The 25,699-nt window shown below is 51.7% G+C and overlaps 2 long non-coding RNA genes across 4 annotated transcripts in view; one reads left to right on the forward strand and one right to left on the reverse strand.

Moving 5' to 3' along the window:
• Positions 1-6,546, forward strand: part of LOC125946415 (uncharacterized) — a 69,807-nt gene extending 63,261 nt beyond the window's left edge. For all 3 annotated transcript variants that reach the window (XR_007467570.1, XR_007467568.1, XR_007467569.1), the window contains one exon: positions 352-6,546. This is a non-coding gene — a long non-coding RNA (uncharacterized LOC125946415). The remainder of the gene's footprint in view (positions 1-351) is intronic.
• Positions 6,547-12,075: 5,529 nt separating this feature from the next.
• The window catches only part of LOC119456120 (uncharacterized), an 84,280-nt gene continuing 70,656 nt past the window's right edge, over positions 12,076-25,699 (reverse strand). The window contains exon 3 of the long non-coding RNA XR_007467572.1: positions 12,076-13,871. This is a non-coding gene — a long non-coding RNA (uncharacterized LOC119456120). The remainder of the gene's footprint in view (positions 13,872-25,699) is intronic.

Genomic DNA, 25,699 nt, shown 5'->3' on the forward strand with positions numbered 1-25,699 from the left:
GCTACACAACCACCCGGCCTGTCAGTGCACGGAACGTGGCTGAGGAGACGACTTCCATCCGCATCCTTTCTCGTGGCGGGACAACATCCTTTCCCTTATGCTGGACGAGGAAGGGAGAGAGGTTGATCGCGATCCTTGCATACTTTGCGCGGCCCGTGACCGTCTGGAGCGTGCCGCGGCGGGATGGTTTCGGCGCGTCGCGACGCGGACTGGTTTCCCAGCCGCGCGGCATCGTGCGGAGCGAGCCGCCGCGCTGGCTAATGATAGCCGGAATTCGTGCCGATGGGGTAGAGATGGATGGCCTCGCGCCCTGAGCCGCCCGTTTCCGTTTTCTTTCTTCTCTCTGTCCAGGAAGGTTCACCGTCCGGAGTGAGATCCCGTCTTGGTCCCGGAGACCAGCGTCCTTGTACCGTGGGCCTGGTGAGTCCCGGAAACAGGAGAAGGCAAGGAGACCTTCTGCGTCCGAACAGTGCCGGAGGTGTGGAAGCGAGGCCAGCGCTGTTCTCCTGCGTCCGTCGCCAGAGCGTGAAGTTTGTCCGGACAAGGGAAACTAATATTAAGGCTTGTAAAAGAATGTGCGCACGGAAACGCTAGTTGAGAACGTTCGTATCCAAGTGCAGTGTAAACGATGTGCATGTTTGCGCTTTATTTTGCGTGATCTTGCGGAGCTATGACAGTAGGCTAGGCGAAAGGTGCGCGTTATGCATTGTGGCCAGCTCCGAAATTCGGCAAATATGTGTAAAAGATTTCCAAATTTGTTACGCCGACTTTTCTGAGAATAGACGTGCCATCATAACAGCCATTCTTTATAAGCAGTGAACGTTCACGTCTGGAAGACGGTATTAATATGTGGTAGATGCGTTGCGCGCAACAATGAAGTGCTGTCGGGCCCTATGAGCACCTAGTTTTCGTCTTAATAATTAACTCCGCCATTGGTGGCGATAGAGTTCAGTGTGTGGAAGTGAACGACTAAGAAAGCGGTCATAATGCTTGCTTTCACTCTCTACGGTTGTATCATTTTCCTGTTGTAGCGTGTGTCCTTGTACATATTTTACTCTGAAATATTAATCATACTTCCTAATCAACAAGCCGAACACAGCTAGCGTTGCTGCAAGCCGGATAATGTGTCCCTGACAGTACTGCCATCGTAGTGCACCAAGGTACATAGGTCGCTGTCTCGCTTCAAGAAGAGGAGTCCCACGGTTAGAGTAGCTGGAGAACAAGTGGCGCCCGCCGCCCTCTCGACGGGCGTATAAGGAGAGAGGCGCACAGAGTAAGAAAGGTGGCCTTCTCCTCGGTGAGCGCCGCAACTTGTTGCATCCCCTGTGGGAATCGCGAAAAGCTTGCGGCCTTAAGCTTCAGCCACGCCGAAGCGTGCCCCCAGTTCCGATAGCTGGAGGGGGAACAGAAGGGTTGGCGGTGTGTTTAATCAATCGAGGTTGATCCCACGTTCTCGTCGTGACGCGACCGCCTACCTCGAAGAGAAGTGACGGCCTCGATGAGCATGGTTGTGTTTCTCGTGGTTTAGAGGTACACTTCCCGTGCACCAATAGGCTTTACTGCGACGGTTTCTCAGACCAGGGGTCTGACTGCGACAGAAAAAAAAAAAAAAAAGCTGTCTCCTGAATAGTGTGTCGGGAGGTGCCGAAAGAACAGTATTAGAACCTCAGATATTGAACAGACATTGGACATCGTTCAGGACTCGACAGCGCCCCCGCGCACCGACCGCACTCCTTCGAAGGACATTCATAGCCAAAATGGCGGTCGGGGGAAGGTCTCGGCGGCGGCCAAGGCCCCTGGTGGCGGTCGGCCGCCCTGGGCAACTCCCGCGCGTTTTGTTGCGAAGCGCTCCAGCCGCTCCAGCGCGCTGCTTTCCATGAGGCGGCGCGGTTCGCCGGGCGCGTTTCGTTTTTATTGTCTCCCTCGCCCTTCCCGCTCGGAGCGGCGCCTTCACAGGCGTTTTTCCTTCTCTTTTGTCTCGTTTCACCCTTTCTTTTTTGGCTGCGTTCGGCGGCGAGCACAATGATGAAGCCGTCTGGCGCGCCTGCGCAAACGCGGCGGCGGACCAGCCTCACCTCCTTCCTCTGCTGCCTCCTCCTCTTTTTGCGTCTGCGGCGGCGGCGACGGCAATCGCCGCCAAGGTGCGTGCACTCGTCGTCGGCGCGCCGTCGGCGGCGCCGCCGCTTGGCGACGCTACGAGATCGTGCGCTGCCGCTCTGTGCGCTGCTGCTGCTGCTGCTTGTGCGATGGAGCTAGCCGGTCGGTTGGCGCATGCGTCAGCCCCCGGTATTTCCCTTCCCTCCGCCGCCGACTCTACTACTGCTCTGTGCTGGGCGCTCAGCGAAGCGCCGGGGGTCCACCTCTGCATTCCGCCGCAACGGAATTATCGATCGGCGCGGAGACTTTGCCGCGGCGCAGCGGCCGCCCGGGCGTAGTCGCGACCGGACGCGCGGACCGAGACGGTCGTTCGCCGGCGGCGCCCGGTCCCGGTGCTGCAACCCGTTCGCTCGCTGCCGCTGGACCCTCGGCGCGCCTCTTCGTTCCCGGCCTTCGTCGTCGTCGTACCCATCCCGTCCCGAGTTCTGTCGGTCCTTCGTCCCTGACCCCTGTTATCCTGCCTGCCTACCGCCCCATCGCCCGCCTGCATCCGTGAGAAAGAAATGTCGCGCTTCCTCCTTCTCCGACCATCCTCTTGTCTTCCCTACCGGTCGCCATCGTCGTCTCGAGCCTGTCTCTGCCCCTGGCCTCTACGTGCTGCATCAGGTGCTTGTGACTACGCGTTCGAAAGTCAGGTACCTGAAGTAGCGCGCGGAAGGCTCGAACCTTGGGCCTCCATTCACCGATGGACCACAACGGGCCCTCTTTGTCGTCGGAGAGCAGCGAGACGGTCCGGCGCCATCGTGGAAGCGACGAGCCCGCTGCGGAAGGCCACAGCGACAGTCAATGGAGGACCGCGGCTGGCCTGACTGACACTTCAGCCCCTCGCCGGCAGCGACGGGACGACGCCGGCGCCGCCGGAGCTCAACGAGGCGAGACAGCGGCCACTTCGAGCCGTGAGTTGTGTGTCGTACTGCTCGAGCCTGCCGCTGTGTCTCGCTGTTCCCTTCGCTTCTCTAGCGCGATCGATCGCGGTCAGGGCGCCGTCGGGAGACCGGTTCGTCATGGCCGCTAACGTTGCCTACTCCCTTGTTATTTATACGTTCTACTCGGAAATAGTTGGGAAGTCTTTTCTCCTGCGTCCTTTTGACTAAGCACAGCAGCTGTTACATTAAAAACTCGCTTAATGCGGCTTGGGAGAAGGAGTAGAGGGTTGCCGCATGGGAGGCCATGTTTTACTAGTTTCTCAGTCGCCATGCTGCTCAGTAGGATTGCACGCCATGGTGGGTCCATTTAGTTCGATACGCGAGTATTTCTTACCTAGACAACTTATGCTATATGACTTCTCGTGTGGTGTACAAGCTTCACAGCCCCGTAACAGTTCCTTTATCTTCAGATAGACCATGTAGATTAATTTCTAGGCGTCGTGATAGTTTCTGAGCGCAGGCAGGTCGGCATTTGTAGTGAATGAACCTGTTCTCGAGAAAAACTGTGTGCGGTACGTCGCGCCTGTATACATTCTACCGTTAAACACTGTTTGGTTTTGAACCACGGTCTACAACCGGAATTGGTCGTACGAAATTTCACTAGCCCTTCATTTTGTGGGTACGATCTGACTGCTACACGCGCAAACGTGCAGCTTTTTCGTGAAACAAAAATGTCAAAGAGGCAGGAGGTTGTTGAGCTGCCATATTGTAGTCCCCCGCACAGTCATCAGTGTTTTAGCAATCCTCGGGTAAACGGTGTTTCTCCTTGAATCGATAAAGGTAGCTTGCTTCGCTAGAAATGGACACGCGAGAAGAGACATTAAGGTCCGTGGTTCGGCTCGTCCGCAGCGCCAGCCCGCGCAGTGGCGAAGCGACCTCGCCGAGACGGGAGGAGAGTGCAGTGCGGTGAAGGCAGACGGCCGGTACCGCGCTACTTCGCAAATGTCAAAAGTCAAGGGCCACCATGGCGGTGGTGACGGCAGCTCCTCCGCAGAATCGCGGTCCCCAACCCTGGTGCACAAGAAATAGGGAGAGAGAGAGAGAGAGAGTCTGTCTGTGTTTATGTATGTGTGTGCGTAAGTGCGTGAATAAAAAACGCTTATGGTGACGGGCAAAGAAGGGGAAAGCGATGTAAGAGGAGAAGGTGCGTAGCGCGTGTGCTTGTTCAGTGGCCGAGGGTTCGGGATGAGTGGAAAGGAAGAGGCATGTAAAGGAGCGCGAGAGATGAAGGTGAAGAGAAGCGCTGGATAGGGGTGGGAGGTGATGCTGAAGATGCGGCGGAGCCGGATGAAGAGGAGGAGGATGGTTTCTCCTCTCGATGCGGATGCGGATGCGGCAGGAGCCTCCAGCGCGCGCCTGCGCCGCGCGCGCCCTCCAGGTTTGAGGGGCGTGGCATCATTGCGCGGGTCTTGCGCGCGCATGCCGTGGCTCCCTTTGCTCGTCACTCGCGCGCGGCGCGCTATGGGATGGAAGGCAGCAGCCGCATCTCGCGCTGCGACGCCCTTCTCACCCGTTTCCTTCCTTTCTCCTCAAACGCTCTGCTTCGCCTTGCATTGAACGTTCAGATATGAAATAGCCGTGCGAATGACGTGGCGCCGCTTCGAACATAACTGACTTGGCCTTAGCCCTAGGGTGAAATGAGACTGCTACGGCATTTAAATCTTTGGTTGCCCAGGAAATGCCCCTCGGAATTTTTCAACGAACCTGCTTGAACAGACTGCCGCCTGCGAACCTATTCACGACCCCGATGGTCGGGCCTTCTGGGCTTTAGTTCGTTTGGGAGAGGCGTGTTCCTCTCCTATATACGGGTGACAGTGTGACCTTCCTTGTGCTCGGAAGTACCCGGTGGACGCAGTGTACTCAAAAGCATTCTAGCAGGGCTAATGTTTCGGGAGATATTTATTTTTCTACGCGGCGCAAGGCATCCCCCCGCTGATGCAACAAAATTGCACGGGCACTGGAGGTGGAAGGATGAATGAAGGACGCAGAGCCAGACGAAACGGTGGAGCGGAGCAAAACATATAAAAGAGAGTGCGCCTCTTGCTCTGCTGATCGATAACGGGTGACCCAGACGTACCCCCCCCCCTCCCACTCCCCTCTACCTTCCTCCCTCTTTCCTGTCTGAGGTATCGCCACATCCATTTGAACTTTGTCAATTTAGAGAGCTAGAGATGTACCGCCATCGCAGGCCTAAGGTGATGGTCACTCCGGCATGCACCCTGTCTGCGTAAGCCGTGCGATATAACTGGCCAGCTCGAGCGCTAGCCTAGCGGCTGAGGGAAAGAGAGAGTGCGCATTGGATGGAAAGAGACGTGGAGGGTGGGTAGAACGCGCTCGCATGGTGGCGACGGCGAACCTTAATGGTGACCTTTCTCAGCCGCTTGGAAACTCCCGTTGCAAAGAAAGTGTACAGTGGGAGAGAGTGAGGACCGCGTCTCCATGTTCCCTGCGATCGAAGACCGAATGCGCGCCAAGGAGTCTCAGAAACGGCGCTCTCGCTGCTGTCGTTGCTTGGCAACAGCATTCGACGTCTCCGCCGTCTCCCATGGCAACGGACAACCGCATCTTCCGCGCTCTTTCCTCTCTCAATTAACATGTCGGTGTTAGGCTATGCCGTGTGTGCAGGCGCTGCGCCCTTTCTCGGTTAAGTTCATGAGGGATGCCCTTCGAGCGTGTTCAGTTCTCTCGAAGTGAAGAACGCAGAAGACGCGATAACATCCTTTACGCAGTATAGTGCCTTAGGATTTCGCTTCAACCGTTTATAACCCTAACTCGTGTTGTGAGTATGGTTACGCTGCATCGTCTCCAGGGTGGCTGGGCACCATTCCGCGTTTCCATAGGATAGGTTGAGTCATATCAATGTCAGTATCCTTCTAATACTTCTAATCCCGCCGATGTTGGCGCATACGTCAGCCGTAGCCAAACATTGCCAACCCATACCGTTCAGAAGTTTCCATATGGCATGTTTCTACTTGGTGGTTTCTATGAATTAAGAAGGGAATTAAAGTAAAAGAAGGATAACCAAAGGCAGTTCTGTGAACAGTTTAACTTCCTTTAACGCGTGTTATTTCCCCCTTCCCTCTGTAACTCTTTAGCTTGAGTAACTTTAAAAGGGTTTTATGTAAAGTAACAAACGGACAATTTCGAGGCATTAGGTGTCTCATGACGTCTTTGGGTAATTCTACATCAAATTAGTTAAGAGGTGGCTTTGAACCACTGCTACCGCCGTTTCCGAGCACAGTTTTCAGAGCACAGCATTTTTTATTTTGTCTCATCTGCGCCATCGAAAATTTAATTCAGGGATTCACTGCGTTGATCGCCACCATGAACTAAACGCTATAAAGTTCTCACATTTGGCAAGGACACGTTATCAGCAACTATTTCTTTTAAACTTATGCGGTCGTGTATAGGGTATCGCATGCTGGAGGAGGAGCCGTCAGTTTAGCGCGAACATTTCACTGTCGTTTTTTTTTTTTTTTTTTTCAATGCTGAAGTGCGTCCGCCGCCGGCTTCACGTCTGACGTCACGCTCCTTTGCAATGTGTAGCAGAGGACGGAGCAGAGAGAATTCGTTAAATGAGCGAGGGTGGGGGAGAGAAAGTGTTTAGCGAGGGGAGCATTTCGCAGAATGCTCGTGGCGTGCGTGGCGATTCTCTTCAGCGAAGCCGATACCGTTACCGCGACTGCGCAATGAGCTCTGCGAAGAGGGAGTGGAATGAGGAGAGAAAGAGAAAGTCGATAGACTGCGAGCTGCGCCACCGCTGCACTCGCGTTTACTCCGGGGCTTCTTCCACGCAGTGCGCAACTTAGTGCTTGTCTGCTCCTTCCCGGTCGTCGCTAGCGTTTCCTTTCTTTTTTTTTTTTTTTTTTCCTGTTTCTTCCGCTCTCACTCTTCTTTTCCCGTTATCCTTGTGATGTAGTTTCTATATCGCAGCCTCTCCTTCTCCTCTTGAAAAACCGTATAATGTGCCATATACTTTCAATAGAGCTGCTGCAGTGTAGTTCCTATATCACAGTCTAGCCTCCTTCCCTTAAAAGCCGTAAAATATGCCACTATACTTTCAATCTAGCTCCACATACAGACCGATTGGGCTCCCTTTCGTCTCGGCCTCTGTGACGTTACTTGGTAGTAATGACGTCAAAGAAAGAGAAAGGAGCTGTCATATTTGCGGCGCCGTATCAGTCGACGCAGAGATAAAAATGTAAGCTGTAAACGTGTTGTTCATTGTGTTCAGTGACAGACCTCGTGGACATCTAAGCCTCCCGATTTGCGACGGGTTTACCTTTCGAAATCTAGCCCGCTCAAAGAAGGTAGTAAGTGTGGTTTGGGTATACGGCAGTCCGCAAGTTTCGCGGGGTTTGCTCCAGCAGTGGCGGCGATCTATTCAATATTGGCGTTAAGAGTAAAGAACAAAAAAAAAACAGTAAAAAGAAAGCAAGGAGTGACACCAGGCGAAACGTGCGGGACAGTTGAGAACGTATATGGCCCAGCCGACTACGTTTCGGGAACGAGCGCTAGCCTTCTGTGGCACTTCATTCGGCTAAGCAGTTAATGAGCGCGTGCACGCGGTGGCTCACCGGATCGCTTCGCTAAAAGGAAAGGGCCGCGCTGTCGTGACGCAACAGGAGCGGGTCCTTTCGTCACTCCATTACGGCGTGACGGGCGGCCCTCGCGCGCGAGCGACGTGCTCGGGGTCACGCGTCGACGGGCGGTTGCCGCGGAGGCGGGCTTTTATTTGCGACTCCGGTTCCCAGAAGCGCGCGACGCAGTACACGTGCGTACGTAGGTGTTTGTGCTCCCTCTCTATGCGTCGCAGCAGCTTTGCACTCACGTCGCGCACCGAGTTTGAGAGAAAGGTGGTAGGGGGGGAGGAAGGAAGGTCTCGTGATCGGGCGGAGGGTAGCGGATATCGACCGTCGCCGAGAGGAGCCGACATCGGGTCGCCCGCTCGGACTGACGCACAGGGCGCGCGTACAGTTCGCTGAGACAAAGCGCCGGTTATAACGAAGTGGACGCGATCGAAGACCTTCTGCCAGGATCCCATACTCAGACGTGGCCCACGCTCGTTACATTTGTGCCGTCGGTCGTCAGTTACTGATACCGCTACCTAGAATGTTCTAGCGCACCCTCCTCCTTTTTATTGTTTATGGGGGCAGTGGAAAGGGTGTAGTACTCGGTTATAGCGCAAACCCGTTTACAACGAAGTTGTCTTAATGTAGAAATTTTCTTTGCCTGAGTACAGTTACTGTCCTCGCACCGAATTCATTTCCACCTGCTAGTCGGACTCGGGTGTGAAGAAGTAAACGGCGGTTACAGTGAAATCATATCACTCTGAACCTTTTCCTGGCACGAGAGTACTTGCACCTGTATACTAGAGGGAAGCTTCTGTGGGAAAAAAACGCACGATTCTGCGCTGTTTTTCTCAGCGCACTCCGCTGACATAATTAAAGACGAGCACTGCTGAAAACGAGTTAGCAAGGGTGTAATGCCTGTGCACCTTTTCGCGTTACTGTACATTTATGAAGTATTTTCAAAAACATGATTTCCATAGTATAATAGCTTCTTAAGGCAGGTCTTCCCTCTATAAATATAAACTGATGCGAGTAAAAGTGTAAGCACTCCGTTGAGGCAGCCCTACAGTCCCAGCCGTGCTCATACAATCTCACGGTTTAAAATGTTGCACTTGAATATTGGCTGAAACAGTCAGTGAGAAAGCGCATTTGTATTAGATTCATCCCGCCAGCGGGCAAACAGCAGGCAGTTGCCTCGAACGTAATTCTCAAGCAATTACTAAAATCCCGTTTACCGTTCCGAACTTTTTAGCGGACAACCCGTCGTCTGATATCGTCGCCCTCACAACGTGTGTACTCTGATTTCGGAAATACATTCGAGAGTACTTCTCTCTTCGGGAGGAAGATCTTGGGCCGAGAACCCGCAGCATTAATGCAGAGTATATAAGCTTAGTCAAAGAAGGAAGGTGACCCGCGAGGGCAACGCACCAGGCTTCCATTTCGGGCGTCCCTTTCTACTTCTTTTTTTCCCCTCCCCCTTCTTCGCATTAGAAATGCTCGAGTGTCGCTGTTTCTCTTCCTGCGCGCGCATTCATAAGGCTGGCGCGGCGCGACGGCCCCCGTCACACCGTGAGCGCTCGCGTTCGTTCACATATACGGGCCCGTATATCACGCATTCGACGTCGCCGCCGCATTGTCCACGCCAGCGTGCCGTCTTTTTTTTTTTTTTTTTTTTTTTTTTTTTTTTTCGAGCGAGTCGAGCCGCGCTGCTGGGGTCACCGCCGCTTCGCTTAGCCCGCGGTGCTCAGCACGACCCCCGAGTGTTCGTGGCGGCTGCAGTCACCGTGGTCTGCCGCGTCGGGCGCGGGCGCTGGCGTTCGTGACGACTCCATTAGCAGAGCCGCTCGCGCGGCGACCACGTGAGCGTTTGCGCGCTTGTGACGACTCGTCCCGCGTAGGGCAGTGACTGTCGGGCCGTTCACCTCGTTCGCTTCTTCTTCTTCGGCCGTCGCATTGCCCCGAATACAACGCGCACAGTGCAGCCGGCTTCTTTCTGCTTGCCGTCTGACTGTATATAGCAGCGATGGCCGGTGCTTTTCGACAGAGGACAGCCGTGATACACCTTTCCGTTGACGTGCCAAAATGCACGCTTTTTGAGGCGATTGCCCGTGAGTGCAAAAAGACGGTATGCTGCTGAAAAGTGGCACGTAGTGAACGACAGTTCTTTCACGCAGATGCGTCTTTAAGCGTAAAATGATTGAGTGTAACTACAGCTGTGACAGTAGTTCAGAGTACGCAACAGCGTTGCTGGGAAACCTATCGGAAAGATTGGATTACGTCGTAAATTGGAGATCAGCTGCGAACGTATTAGATGACAGATTCTGGAGAGAAAATGAATGCCAATGAGAAAGGATTAAAAGAACTATTACGAGATGGCTCTATTTCGCGTCCCGAAACTGCAGCTGTGTGGTATCAAAGTGAAGACATAGCTAGGAGACTAAACAAGCGGATAAGTAATGTACCAATTTGAACTTGATATGGTTCAGCTCCGATTCCGTCAGGGAATGTCGACCGCATGCGCAATTGTAATGAGCACACCTCGCGCACTGAAGTGTATTGATATCCCGCCTTCCATTAGATTTAGACGTCTTAGAGGCATCCGACTCTGAACGACGACGTGGAGGAATTCGGAGCTCGCGACCTCGTCATGTTCGTTGGACGTTCAAGCTAGCGGGGAGCGTGAAACTCGTGCGTGCGTGTCGTTCTTGCTTCCTCGTGCGTGCGTGTCGTGAGTCGACCTGACGGCTGGACAAACAACTCGCAGGCGACCGCCTCGGTCTTCGAGCATTCAGCCCTCTCGCCCATGCCTTCGGGTGCAGAGCGATACGATACGTTGTCAGCGCGCCCAGCAAACGGGACCCGTTCGTACGTTGTAACTCTTTCGAGACAGGTCTGTGCTGTCCGACTGTCGCCATTGCAGCACCTATCGCTTGGCAGGAAGCACGTATGCCGATGCATTCAGTGAAGTGGTCGCCGTGACGGCTTCGTCTCTCTCGCCGACGGTAGCTTGCATTTTCGGCTTCGGTTGCGCGATCGCGTAAGGGCGGCTGGCGATTCTTGTCTTTCTCAGTAGATGGATACTTGTAACCTTCCGCATATCAGCGGAATGCATTCTGCCATTGGCTACACTGACGCCGGTTCGCTTTTCTGCACTTCTATTTAATCCCGTTGCACCTTTTAACAGTTCTGCCGAATTAATGTTATTTCATTTGCGTTGTTTGATTGCAAAGAACGCCATCTGCCTTTGGTGGAGAGTTGTCCTGTTCGTCGTAAAGCAAGCTGTGATAGTAGCGAAGTGTTCACACTCCCGGCACTTGTTTGTAAACAGAATTGGCGCCAGGACAACCCGGACCAAAATCGGAAGAGATAGCATGAGAGGTTGTTTCGTCCGCGTTCGTCAGGCATCCGTAAATGATTTTCGAGGCGGTGCCAAGGCGGCAAAGTGCAACACGCTTTCCACACGCGTCCACACGCAAGACTGGAGCAGATACGCTATACCCTTTAGATTTTCTAAGAGTATATACTTGTCTGGAGTGGCGTGTAATAGCTCCATGTGATAAACAGAGGCATGCAATAAAGTTGGTCAGAGCACAGCGTAAGACTGTCGAGTGCGGCTGAATGCGGACGGCTGAAGGCGGCGTTTCGAAAGCGCTGACAGATGCGGCTCCACGAGGGACGGAAAGCGATGATCCCCGCCGACCTTGAACGCGAACGTAGAGCGTAACCTCGACGTGGACGCCGGCGGTATTGTGGGAGCGAGCGAGAGGCTGCCGTTGCAAGCGCCGTCGGAAAGCCCCTCGCACTGCAAAATGGCGGCGGCTATCTCCCTCGCCACCGTGCCCCCTTCTACCGTTCTCAGCGCCCCCTGGCTGCCGTCCTCAGCGCGCAGCGACGATTCATTTGACTCGCAGATGCGGGCCGCACTATACATCATACTAGGTCTCGGCGTTGTCGCAGGTTGGCAGGCTTGCTGGCGAGCCAGACGACGGGGCAGGCAATAAAGCGCCTTCTTGCGCAACGGCGTAGCCAGGCGCCGGACGGCGGCCCGTTCGAGCACTATGTAGACAGGCGTGGAGGGGAAACGAGCCAGTGGTGGAAGAACGAGAACGCGCGAAACAAAAATAAGAATACTGCTCGAGTGAAGGAAAGGCTGCATTCGCACTTCCGCTGGCGCGCTCAGCCTAAGCGAATGTCATGTTCCGTGGGTTTATTTATGGGACGAGGCCGCGTATATACGTGTGCCTCCCGTTACGTTCAGGCGTACGTGCACGGGACTCGTGCTCAAGAAGGGGAAACACCCATCGGACCTCAATGTGGCCGCGCTCTGTAGTCTCCCAGTAAGGTGTGGAAACGCGCCGCTGTTTGCCTTGGGCGACCCGAGCGCGAAGGACAGAAATACGAAGGTACTTTCCAACGCCCGCACCTTTGATGCTCGCGCCGTGCGCTTAATATCTCCGCGGGTGCGTAGGATGTACGGTTATAAGCTGGCAGTCGAGACCCCTCCCCGTCTACTGTTTGCAGCGGATGAAATACGAAGATCCAATGTGCAAGCTTTTGAGACAGCCCCGAAGAGAAAGCTTGGGATTCCTGTTGTTGCGCAACTGGAGTTTGTTGCGAGGGCGCACCTGCAAATTAGAAGAGATAGCGACAGCGATGGCGTAAAGCTGTCGAGGCATTTGTAGAACATGACCAGAACATGAACTGCTTCTTTTAGAAGTTTGTCTGCACCCTACACTTGGAAGTGGCATTGCGCACTGTGTTTGCACAGGAGGAAGGGCAGCTGGCGGCCTTACTGAAACGCACGCACGCACACACACGTGCCCTATAGAGCACGAACATGTAAGACGCGGATACAGTGTAATGGCATACTATAGCGCTGCTGCAGTGCCAGCTACTCGGGGCCGCAGCGTCGTCGCCTTGGTCGCATAACCAGTCGCAAACTAGAACGGCGCGTGCTGTGTCCCCCTCTCGCCGCCGAAAAGAATGTAGGGCAAGCGTACACCGCGTAAGGAGGCCGCATGTTTTCGTTCAGGGTCTTCCAGTCCGTGTGTACGTGTGCGCACGCAGGCTGATCAGTGTCGTTTTTTTTTCGCTGCTGTTGCCGCTTCTCGCGCTCTTGCTGCTGCTGCTGACCGGCCGCATTGTTTGGAACTGCGACCTGCCGCCGCCGCTATGACCGAGCTTGCTTGCGCCCGATACTGCGACCTGTCCGATCTGTCCCTCAAGAGAGGCGGAAAAAAGGTGGGACAGCGTCAGGCGCTCGACTTCGCCGCGAAAGGGTTAGCTGTCGACTGCGTGATCTGCTGTTCGGTGCAGCAGGAATAGGCGGCGGGAGGTGCCTCTTTGTCGAATTCAACCTCGTTCCGATTTGAGATATGCCGCTGCTGTATTATGATGGCACGCGCAGTGTCCGGAAATGTAGAGTGACCACGCGTTGACCAAAGGCGGCGGTGATCATGCGATCGAAGTGGCAGGTTACCTCCGGCTACTAGTCATCGAAAGCAATGGCAGCGATCTCTCGCAAAGCTTATAACGGAAGCGGCCATTCGCACTTCTTGTGTAAAACCCACCCGAGTTACATTTTTAACGCATTCTTCCTGCGCTGCTCATACGAACATGAAACGGAACTTGGAGACGTCTTGTACGTCCTCAAGAGTGCGCAAGAGCGTGGTCAGGCGACACATGCGGTTCACTTTTAATAATGCCCAGAGACTCCTTGCTATATGTGCTGCTCGCCAGAGCCACCTTGTGCGAAGAAGATGGCCACTGCGCCGTCATCTCAATATTATTCTTGTTCTTCTTGCCCTTCATCGCTGTGGTGCCGTCGCTTGCCGTCTCACTCTCTGCTCCGGTCGTCGTCGTCGGCGGCGGCGGCGGCGTGGGCACCCCGCGCCGTCGGTCCTATTTTAACCCGTTCGTGCCGCCATTGCCGTCTTCTGGGAAGGCGTCCAAGGCGCCGAGGTCAGGCCGTCTGGGATGCTGGCCCCGTCGCTGTAGCTGCACGCACACACATACACACACACACACACGCTCGCCGCCCCGAGGTGCCAGACCGGCCCAGACCCTCGCCGCCATTCTCTCCTCCCTGTCTGGCTTGGCGCTGCATCGCTTTTTCCGTTCGTCGTCGACTCCCTTTGTGCCAGTCGGCAGCCACCAACCACCGTCTCTCTCTCCTCCTGGCCGCCGGTGATGAAGGCGCAGTCTCGAGACGGCGTGGCTGCGCTGCCGTGAGAAAAAAAAAAAAAATAAAAAAAAGGAGAGAGAAACGCGCGCGCCAATACAGAATCCCGTCCACGACCGCCTCCGCCGCCGCTGGTCTCGATCTCAACCCGCTCCCTCTATCACCCATTTATCGGCCGCGCCGAATGTTGCTGTTTGTTGCTGGTTCGACGCCCACCTGTGGCGACCCTGATTTCATAGTAGCATCCCACAAGTTCGGTGCGCGATTGAAGAGCGAAGCATATGAGCGTAAAAAATCCACCTGATCCAACGTTTGTCGCACCAACGATAAGGCATCCAGAAAGTTGCCAACTAGCTTTTCCTGCAAGGTACTAATGCTAGTACGAGTAGCAGTATTCCGTTGGTCCGTCCAGTAGACCGGATGGCTTTGATGCACGCATGTTTCCCACACTGTAAGAGGGGGATCTAAATTTAGCCGGTGGCGCTCGGCCTTCGCGTTCGCGAGCATGGCCAAGATGTAGGCTCCGGAAGCTATCAGTTGGTCACAGTTTCCAGATTAACAAAATTGGTCGTGCTCGTGAGAGTAGTACAGTGCTGTTAAAGATATCGCATGCGATTCAGACAAGGCTCACAAAGGCATAAAACTGGAATGGATAGAACCAATCATTGCTGAGAGTGGACCATATCGGCACCATCGGCAGACGCCGATGTTGGCATCGTGGGCTTGCTAGAGATCGAAGGGGGAAAAAAGAGGAAGCTGCTCCGCTAAAGCCGAGCCCGAAGCCTTATTCTTTCTCAAAGCACACTTATATACACTGGCAGCTGTGGGCTTCTTTCTCAAGAGCACCCGTGCTAGCAGATACATGACCAGAACGAACAAGTCCGTTTTGCGTTCTGTGGTAGCAGACACGATTCGCTCGTTAACCGCTCGTTCATCTTGGTCACGCCACTAGAAGGAGTGAGAATAGCACACGATGCTTATTCTTCTGTCAGCTTCCGAATGCCTTCGCGGAGACAAAGCGCGCTGATTTTGGCGCTGTTTTGTTTCACTCATCACCTCTCGTAATGACGCGCCGTACTCGTTCGTGCTGCGTCATGGCGGGCTCGGCGCGACTGAAATGAATCGGGAAATCGCGTGACACCGGCTCCTCGCGTGCCGCGGCCCACCGGGAAATCCTTGGAGGCTTTGCCAGCTGAGAGAACATTGGAACGATTGTCAATTGTGCAATCATATAAAATAGATTTAGCCAGACATTTTATTACGTATAACTTTGCCTTCGTTTACGAGGGAGCGGTTCACAGGAAGATGGCAACTTCGAAGTGATTAACAGTGGCCGTACAAGGAATGTCGCTAAAGCAAGCGACAGTCATTGTTCTATCACTGTTAATCACTTTGCCTCCGTTTAGATTCTTCCCTTTGTCTGTGCGCAGTCTAAAGATGTCCTGTAGCTAATAGGTAACTGAACTGTAAGCCATGGTTTTATACAGTTATAAACGGTATAGTGTGAAGTAGCTATCTATCATATAAATTCACTTCGAAGAAATCTTCAGTAGATGACCTGCCTATTGAACAAATGGGTTAGTGTACTTGACAAGTTTGGATGGCACCGCATCTAGAACGTCGTTCACTTCACACAAAGTGGTCATTCCAACACAATCGCTCGGCACCCCACAGGCTGCAGAGCCTGCAGGTTCTCTTTTTCCACTGTCTTGACGCGTGGTCATTAGTATAACGTACACACTTGTTACAGTTTTGTCTTAAGTCTTACGTGGTCGTGTTGATCGGAAATCAACCTCTCTTGCGAGATGAGTCCTTCCTGTACGTGATGCTTGACCTGTTCCAACAGAACAATCTGTGCGCGAGAGTTCCGAGGAATGTGGCGTTGCGATTTCCTCCAGCTTGTTTTCCCACTCACTGCTCATTTGCATAGCGCCGCGGGCAAACGGCGTGGTCTCAGTTACGACATCGCAACACGCAGGCAAGAAAATAAGAAAGCGAAAGAAACAACAATGGGCTGCCACTCGCAATTAATCGACGCCGGCTAATTATCTTGGCACGCGTTCGTTGGGTGACCGAAACGCAACGGATGGTCGCTTGCCCGTCGCATAGATGTGTACACTACTGTGCGGGCGCGCTGCAACAATACATCCTGATCCCCCTCACCTCTCTTCTCTCTCTTTTTCTTCCTTTCTTTCTTTCTGTTGACTTTATTGGCTGAACGGCGTTGCGTGCACATCCTGCCCACTAACGATCCTCCCGTAGCCAATATTCGAGCACCTTTTCGAGCCGGAACCGTTTTTCTCCCCGCGTTCTCTTGTAGAGCGGTACGTGTGGTTTTCGTCCACGTCCGATTGCAGTAGCAACAGTAGCAGCAGTGGCGGGGCTTTCACGCTACACTGTGCTTGCTTGTCCGGAGGCATGTAGGTACAAGCGGTGGCGATGCCGAAATCCATATCGGGTGATCGCGGGGCCGTGACGGCGCGAACCACGCGCCGCTGATCGCGCGGCGACGGCGTTTACATTGTGTGCAAATACAGTCGGACCGGAGAGAGGTCGCAACCCGTGTGCGTGTAATACGCGACCGCTGGGCCCGATGCTGCCGATGTTAAAGCCACGTGGAATGCCCGGTGAACACAACAGGGTGCGACCTTCTTGTCGGCATCTTCTTGCTGACATCTTCGCACTGGGAGCTTCTTAGGCAGAAAACGCCTCTGCTTACCGTTTCCCTCTGCGCCTCTCCTCCTTTTCCTCATCCATTTCAGGCCAGGTCATATCCTAGCAGGGGTGTGTGCGCGTGTATGACCGCGTGCGAGTGCTTGCGAGGTTGTATGGAGGGGCATGAGAGTATTTAGTCAGCCTACTGATAAATGGTGATTTAGCGGTAGTTAAGCATGGGTAAGATTTGATCTCAAAGGAGAACAGCCGAGGGCCCAATGATGGAGAAGAGGATGGAATAGCGTAAGAAATAGATAGGTTTAATGACCTTGTGTTTAAAGACGCGGGGCCTGCGCTCGAATTGTGCAAGACTAACAAGGTACTTGTTATTCCAGGATTACTGTACGTGTGATTACTCGTAGTAAAGATCTTCGTGTATGCTAGAGGCTGTTATAAGGATCGTCTCCTCCGATTGGCATTACTAATCTGCAACGAATGTCACGTGCTCAATATTTTTTTTTTCTTTCTTTGTCCGCTAAAGAAGCGTTGGATTACTTCTTTCGTAGCCGCGGCACCGTTGGAATTCCGCGATCTCTTCTTCCATGCGTTCCGGCGGAAACTCGCCCGGGAACGGCGGCAGCGTTCCGCGCAATAACTAAAACGCGCTGCAGCGTGACGTCGTAAGGAGCTGGCGGCGTGTCGAGTTCTGCTGTAACAGGACAACAGCGTCTTGAGGTCGCGCGTGGTCGGCCGTTCGCCCCGTCTCTTGCTTCTTCTTCTTCTTCTTCCTAGGCCTCAGACAAAGCTGCCCAGAGTCGGCGACGGGCACCTTATGCGCTCACGAGTGCGTCCAGCTCTAGCTACGACCGGTATGACGCGCGTGTGATCATCGCGGTAACCATTTTCGGCGGCAGACTCCAGAGGCGGTGTAAGTGACTGCGAAATGCGGAAGTCTGGAGGAGGGAGGTGTGCCGAGCGGCTTCTTCTAATCTAGACGACACTGTGAGGGAAAGAGGGCGAGTGGAAGGAGGTTGAGGGCTGCTATTGCGCTTTGGACGGCCGGCTGCGTGTGCCGTTTCCTCGGCGCCATCTGCACGCTCTCGACGCATGCGCAGCGACGGCGTTACGTAAGTGACAGGTGATCGTTCATCCATCGTCGACATCACACGGATGTGCTCTTGCTCCTCCTCTCACCCTTACGTCTCTCTTCTCTCCCACTCCTCTGTACTAACAATCGTTGTTGCCTCTAGTTCCTCCTTTGATTTTATGTTTTCCTTCTATTCTGCTCCTTTTCCTTCTGTCTTTCTTTTTTTTCCCCTCTCTATTCCGTTCCCTCTGTCCTTCGGTCAGCAGGGAAGGAGGCGGTGCCCCTCGACTGTCGCCCGTGGTCTCCAGGTGGCAACGCCCGCGGCGTTGTTGGAACAGCAGCGCTTTGGCACGACATTTCCTAACGTTTTAGGAACGTTCAAGGCTTTACTGCAATCTTGTTTTTCTTCCCCCACCGTTGGCCAGGAGAAAGTGCGGTTACTGCGATTCTGGTTGCCTTTGGTACGTATGGACCTAGGGTTTGCTGTACTTCCAGGCGGAAGGCGCGCGCGAATATTTTCGCTCGTTAGTAGCTTCCGCCTTCTATGGACATGTCACTGATATATTCGAACGGTTGGTTCTGATTTTCACGTATCAATCTGTTGTGTGTCCTAAGGAAATTGTGTTTGCCATTCACTTCCTGGCTGTGAGTCGAGTTGGCTCTGCATTTCACTTTTCTATCCGGTAGGTTGTGTTATGGCGGTCCACTGAGACAATGTCAGATGCGTCGCATATGGGTTTGAGATATCCGCTAAAAGGTCCTGACTATTTTGTTTTATTTTGTAGAGTGTACAGTATTAAGCGCGTTAACAACCGGTACTATGTAGGGAATACCTTACTACAGATGGGCGGACGCCCATAGGCCTGTCTGACGCCACCGTTCCATTCATCGAGCTTCTGATGAGCTGAATTTTGACTTAATCCCGCCAGAGAGATTGAGCGCAAAGAATTGTCCATCTGCGTCCGCTACTCGCACGTCCGACATTTTTCTTTGGTTTTCTACGTGGGACGCCTTTTTATTTCGCCTGTCAGTACGCACGCAAAACGGTTGCGACAGCAACAGAAGTGAGGCCGCCGCCCTCCGCTTCGCTCGACTGTGCCTCGTGATTCCAGCTGTTCTTGACATGCAGGGGAAATTGAGGTTCGACTCTGAATGCACGGAACGCTTTAGTTTTCATTGCTACGGCTGACTTTTTCTGTTTTCCCGAAGGTCGCAGGTGCTTTGTACAGAGGGGCGCTTGGATCTTTCCGTACCGAAGCAGGTTCCTCTTCATTCGCGCAGTTGTTGCGTCGGCGTCCAATTTAACTTCGTTCACGTGGTCAGCGGGTGCAAAGCAGCTGCCGGAACGTCGAATCATTTTTTTTTTTTTTTTGCTCGTGTAAGGACTTACGCTAGTTTCTGCCATGCGTGCGATCGGCGTCGACGCCAACATGTCACCTGTAGTCCATTTGTCGTTGCGCTCATGGTGCAATGAATCCGCAGTACACTTGCCACCGGGCTGTGTAATGAGGTAAGAGTCGGCGATGTCCATTGATTTCAGCAGAAACGGGATGCTGAAGCTGCTTAGGTTATGTCCGTCCAGCTTTCACAATGCGCCCACAGAGACGCCGTTTTCGCGAGGCCTGGGCTTCTCCTTTAGAATTTGTGCAGCTCGTGTCTTGTTGCAGACCGTTTCGTTTATGCACGCATGCGACGCCGGTGTAATCAAATGTGTGAACTCTGCACCTCTATACAGCGCCATTGCTTGGGAACGCTTTGTTGCTTCTGTCGGCACTCGTGGACTTGAATTTGAGTGATCGTTCGGCTGCCGCACAGGGCACAGGTATAGTGAATTGGCGATTTCGTGGTACCAGGCTCGAAATCTTACATCGGTTTATACAGCAGCGCGGTCTCTTTGTTTCGAAGCAGCATTAATACACTGGCTACCGCTGAGAGCGGGCGTAGTTTACCGCCGACCATCTTGTCTCCAGCCGAGCAGGTGGAGTTGGCCGCCTCACAAAACGGGTGAGCAGCCAGAGGAGAGACGACCACGGGCGTGTTACATCCGTGCAAGCAGGCGACCACGGGCAAAACCAGCTGCCCCAGTCAAGGTCGTCCGTATGGCGCGCGATACGTGCGCTCTCTTGTGTTTCTTCGTGTAGTGCCTATTTGTTTTTAGCTTTGTCCAGTGACCACGCTACAAGGAGAGAAGAGGCCCGCCGCCGTGCACGTGAGTTTTATTCTTACAGGGAACCAATTGGAGATGGAGCGAACACTCGAGTCTAATCCGTTGGACGTCAGCTCATCGCCTACTGGAGGAGAAAAAAAAAAATGACGCCGCACACACAAAACGTGCCGTAGTTCATCGAGCCATACAGCAAAGATTTCGGCCTTAAGTCCGGTTCGTTCGGGTGAGGCTAGGGAGTGTAGAGACTGTGGTTGAAGTCGAGACGGTGCCCAGTGGCGACTGTAAATCCACCCGCGGCGAAGGAAACTGCGAATAAAGTGTGTTGAAGATATCATCATCATTGCTACCTGCGGGGCTGGTGGGCATTTTATTAGATTGAGATGGAGGGCGTGATAAGGAAATTAGACAAATGGGGAAGTAATACAGTAAGCAGAAACGATGATAACGAGGTACTAACAAAAGTGAGAAAGCTGATCGACAGTTTAGATTTTCGCATCAGTTTCACCTCTTCAGCTTAGCAGTAAAGTTTGTATACCGCATGACGGTCGCAGGCAGTTATGGTACTTATACAGGAAAATAAAAACGAGGAAAAAAAGGCTCTACAACGCTACGGCGACATCGGTTTGTGTGCGGCCCAGCCACCAGTTAATTGTACTTCATCAGGTGCTCTGGAGTGCATAGAGAACAACCAGGCATCTTTTGGAGTGCAAATGATAAGTGGCGAGAATACTACGAGACTTCACTGAAGACGTCTTCGCCGCTCCTAATGCGACGTGGTTCGTCAGAATTCACTAACGCCGACTCACCAATGCAAGGACACGATTTGAGTGAGTAAGAGACGCCGTCCTTTTCCTCTTCCTCTTCCTCGAGCATGTTTTACCAGTCGTTCACTAGACCTACGTGTAGCATATATGACGTCGTAACTTCTTATTTCTCTTTCTACGTCACTTCGGCCCGGACCTAGGCGCAATAAAGTTATCTCTCTGTTTGCTTTACTTTAATTTGTTAATTCATTTACTTTCTTCTTTTTTTTTCCTTCCTTTTATTTCAAGCTTTTTTGCGAGTGCCTTCGAGCTGTTTTGGCAGCGTGAACTTCTGTCTTGTGATTAATATGCATCCAAAGCACGTCATTCAAGGTCTTCGAGCAAGTGTGGAGGTGCGAGCTCACTTGGGTCATCTAGTTCGCACCCGGAACGAGGCGACCTGGCTTCTTGGATTCGAGCCTACAACCTCGGATGCAGCGGCGTGATCCTTGGTCAGCAAACCGACGAGGTCGACACGAGACAACTATGTACGGGCCAATGGTTCTCAGTCGGGTACAGTCCTTATACACAGCGTTTATTTCACTATTGATTCATATTGAAATCTTTTTGCGCACACAATCGACACGGACACGATACCAACTCGCCCAACTATCAGTTCTGCTGCAGTTTATTTCACTAGTTCAACTTCCATTCTGTTCTTTCGACATTCACTATTCTTCGCTCCAATCGTAACTTGAGTCCTTGAAAGGTTACAATGGTGCCGAAATTGATGAGCATACAGGAGTGGGGTCTATGTAGTTGCGGAAATCTGTAGTGTTATACGGTTCCATTAGTGCTCGGCGTGGCATTCGCATTTAAAACCGGCATGCACCTACCGAAGAAACGGAATTGTAGCCATGTATCGCCAGACGCATCGAAGCGCTCAATCCACGCCTGCACAACCTCAGGTCACGGTTATCGAAACAAGCTGTGGAGCAGTTTCATTAATTGACACTGACACTTCTCTATGACTCATTGCCTCAAGATAAAGCATAAACGGCTGTCAATCATTTACACGCGCAACACTAAACGACCTTTTTATGGCATACCTCGGAATGGTAGCCAAGCGCCTATTGCTTTCGTGGACATTGTGGTTATATATTTGCTATTACATGCCTAGTGTTGCCATTGCATTGCCAGTACTATTGTGGCATTATCGAATTCTATAATACATGTTGCTATGATTACGCGTCTTATTATTATTTTAACAAGCGGAGCGATTTAAGCCGACCGTAAGTCCGTGGCGCGTTAACAGAAAATGTGGGCCGATCCTGGCGGTAGTGCAGAAAGGGTCCTAGCGCAATGGCACATACCCCTGTGAACTAGCGAATCTGAGCCTGGCTAAGTCTAGATAAGCATGGTTGGCAATACTAAAGCTTAGTCAGTCATCGATAGCCAATCAGTAGCTAATTGATAATCGATAAATCAGGAAATTCCGGAAACTGCTGGGGATGGCTTGGTAGTGCTTAGCCTAGCCCAAATACGTAGGCCAATACCTTGCGATAGCCCATCAATAGACAATCATTAGCTTATCTGTAATCGATTAATAATCAATAAATTCCGGAAAATGCTGGGGATGAGTTGGTAGTGCTTAGCCTAGCTCAAATACGTGGCCCAAATCTTAGGATAGCCATTCAATAGCTCATCGATAGTCGACAAATAATAAATTCCGGGAAATGCTGGAGATGACTTGGTAGTGCTTAGCCTAGCCCAAATACGTGGTGATAGCCAATCAACAGCTAATTGATAATCGATCAATAATGAATAAATTCCGGAAGTGCTGGGTGTGTCTTGGTAGTGTTTAGCCTAGCCCAAAAGCCAGGACTAGCTAGGTACCCATCAGCTCCACTGTCGCTTTAGCATTGCGCCTCTAGTGCAAGCTACGCTAATTTCTGAACCACACACACACACACACACACACACACACACACACACACACACACACACACACACACACACACACACACACACACACACACACACACACACACACACACACACACACACACACACACACGCTTGTGTGTTCTGAAATTCAACTCGGTAATAATCAACATATGTAAGCCACTTGTTGCAATAAACTCTGATTGCTTGCTTGCTTCATTGATTTATGCCTTCTCCGCGTACACAACATTATATTCTAAGGTAAGTTATATACCAGCATTAACTTTTTCAAGCGAATGGGACCACGTACAGGCGATGTACCTGTGTGCACTGCTTTACCGCAAGACGTTATCGAAAGTGAGTACTTCAAAATGTACTTGCGTTTTTTTTTTTTCGTATTTCTTTTTCCTTGTTTCTTTCTTTTTTTGACAGTTTATACTATTTAAGTAGTTTCAAGCAAAGCCTACTACAATGCACACGTCTCAAGCCGAACTATTAATGAAAGATTGTTCTATTAGGTTGCCTCTTCAACCTGTTATACGCAATCGGTAACATGTTTTCAGCTCGGGAAACGCGAAATATAGACACTGCTCTAAGAATAGCGCACTAGCGGCTGCCTTTAGATTAATATTAGAAAAGGCCACAGGTCCGCTCTATGGTCAACAGCTGCAATTTATCGCAATGATTGTAAGCAGCCGGTGATTAGGAACGACTGCCTAATCGCGTTATAAGAAATCTAAATCGTATAGGAGCCTTCAGCGGTTTTGAATGCGGCCGTTAGGCGGAAGAGATTACTTGCAGCAGTACTTGGGATTCTGGTTCAAAATTTTGCAATGCATTTGAGCGAGTACGCGGCGAACATTGTTTCATCTTGCACAGCTTAGCGGGATTCTGACTCCGCGCTATAGGAAGTAGTCTGATATTGCATTAGCCGTAGCGCTAGATGCAGTTGATATGGTCCTTTGATTTCATCGATGCGGGCCGCGAACAACAGTCACAGGGATGTGTGAAGTTGGTCAAGTACAAGGTGAGTACGACGCTTACATTGTGGTTTCGGGAGACCAGAAAATATTTACTCGTCCATATTAAGTGCATGGCAAGTTGAGCAAGGAGAATGTGAAGTGAGGGGCCCGATTTTTGTTCGCCACAACCTTGTGAAGCCAGCAGCTAAAGTTGTTTTTCGTGCACTTTTATTTCCCTTTAGCTTAGCATTTGTACATTTCAATTAAGGAAACTACAAATAATTACTGCTATGATGTCCTTGGCTTCGTTATCTGCTTGCTTCTTATGGTTGTGTAAGTTGAACAGTAATTTGAAAAATAATTACTTGAATTCATCACTGCACTGCTCGATACACATTTTACTGTAAGCCATAATAAAGCTGCACTTAATTAGCCGGTTTATTCGTTATACCTATTCTGGTAACATCTGAAAGTATGGTATACGATATAGATTAGAGGCGGCCGAGAAATGTAGCGCAGCGGTCGGCGTAATTCCTGAAACGAGTCTTTCTCCGATTGCGGTATTGCAGTTTATTATTTTCTTGTTTCTTTCATACAGAGGCAGCTTTAATGACTTCAACCAGTGCAGGCTGTGTTGGCCCACTTACACCTTTTATGGTGTAAAACCGTACCGACCTTGTGTGACTAATCCCCGTTCTAAGAAATGGGCCTTAACCCAAAGCCCAAGCTTGACTTGATCTAGATGACTCCTGGCATGAACGTGCCAAAGATGCTCGTTGCGTCAGGCGTCGTCTAGATCAAGTCGAGCATAGGTTTCAACTTATGGCGCATTTCTGAATACGGGAGTAAGGGACCCAACGAAACCGAAGCCGCCCTCCTCCATCGTATCCGCACAGGGTCATACAGTATGCGGTGGCAGTGACCGACTGTGATTGTTTATTTGTGCTCCCTCTCCCTCTACTTTCCTGTCCCTTTACCTCCCCTCTTTCCCCACCGTAGGGTAGCAAACCGGAGCTTCCCCTCTGGTTAACCTTCCTGCCTTTCCCCTTCTGTCTCTCTCTCTCGGCGGGGTGGCACAAGACAGGACTTATCGCGTCATCGATTTGTCTACAAGATCAAACTCGTGGTCACATTGACCATTATTCGTTAGGGTCTACTGAATTTCATACAGAACGTGAAGTGCTAATAGACGGACTTAAACGCAAAATGGCCGCGCACACAAGCGGAAGTGACATTTTTTTCCCGCGAGGACATTGGACATAGAGGAGACAAGTATTTCGAGTCCTTCACGATGCGGAGCTGGTGTGTGAATGGTGAAAAATGAGTGTTGGCTTCGTCGGTCAGTAGCACGTCAATAGCATTCTAACGTCGTCTTCGGCGGTCACGTATTCTTTCGTGCCGACTGTGCCCGAAACGGGCCTGCCTATTGACGACCGACAAATTAGCTGGACCTAGCCTGCCTGGCACACCGACGCTGCCACACTTTAGTTGGACAAAACATTTTCTGAGGTGTTCTGTGATGCCAACGCTTATAGTGCATTTCTACGCTTGTTTCAACGTAATAGATTTTGGCGCCACCAGTAGAGCTTGAAAAAGCGATCCGACGTGTTTCAGCTAGACCAGTCCAAGTTCGAAATAATGACATCCGTTTGTTCACTAAAATGCACGGGTACATTTTTATATAGACTCTGACTCGTTAAAGGTGAAGTCGAAACAACCATCAACGTGTTTATGGAACTCGACTATGCATATATGTATCCAGTATCAGCGAAAGAGACTCCAAAGAACTGTCATGCGTTCGTATTAGAAGAAATGTATATAATTGTAAGTGCTGCGTGTACACTATACACCTTTTTCGTCTGTACATACTCATAATCACCGCGCACGGCAGTTGTGGTGGGTGGCACGCTCGCTGAAATAAACAGAAGACCGTTGACTCACAGCATTTTATCATCATCCTATTTGTCCTGTGTACACTGCAGGACGAAGGCCTCTCCCTGCGATCTCCACTTACCCCTGTATTGCGCTAGCTGATTCAAGCTTGCGCCTGCAAATTTCCTAATTTCATGCCCCCACCTAGTTATCTGTCATCCTCGACTGCGCTTACTTTCCCTTGGCACGCATTCTGTAAGACTAATGGCCCACCGGTTATATACTCTAGGCGTTACATGGCCTGTCCAGCAGTGGCGTAGCCAGAAATTTTGTTCGCGGAAGGGGGGGGGGGGCTAAGGTTGCAGCGCGTTCTCCTCCTTATAGAATTTGTCGAGGGATCAAATACATGAATAACACCTGCATTGCCATTGCCA

Source organism: Dermacentor silvarum, chromosome 6 (assembly GCF_013339745.2).
Source record: "Dermacentor silvarum isolate Dsil-2018 chromosome 6, BIME_Dsil_1.4, whole genome shotgun sequence".
NCBI lineage: Eukaryota > Metazoa > Arthropoda > Arachnida > Ixodida > Ixodidae > Dermacentor > Dermacentor silvarum.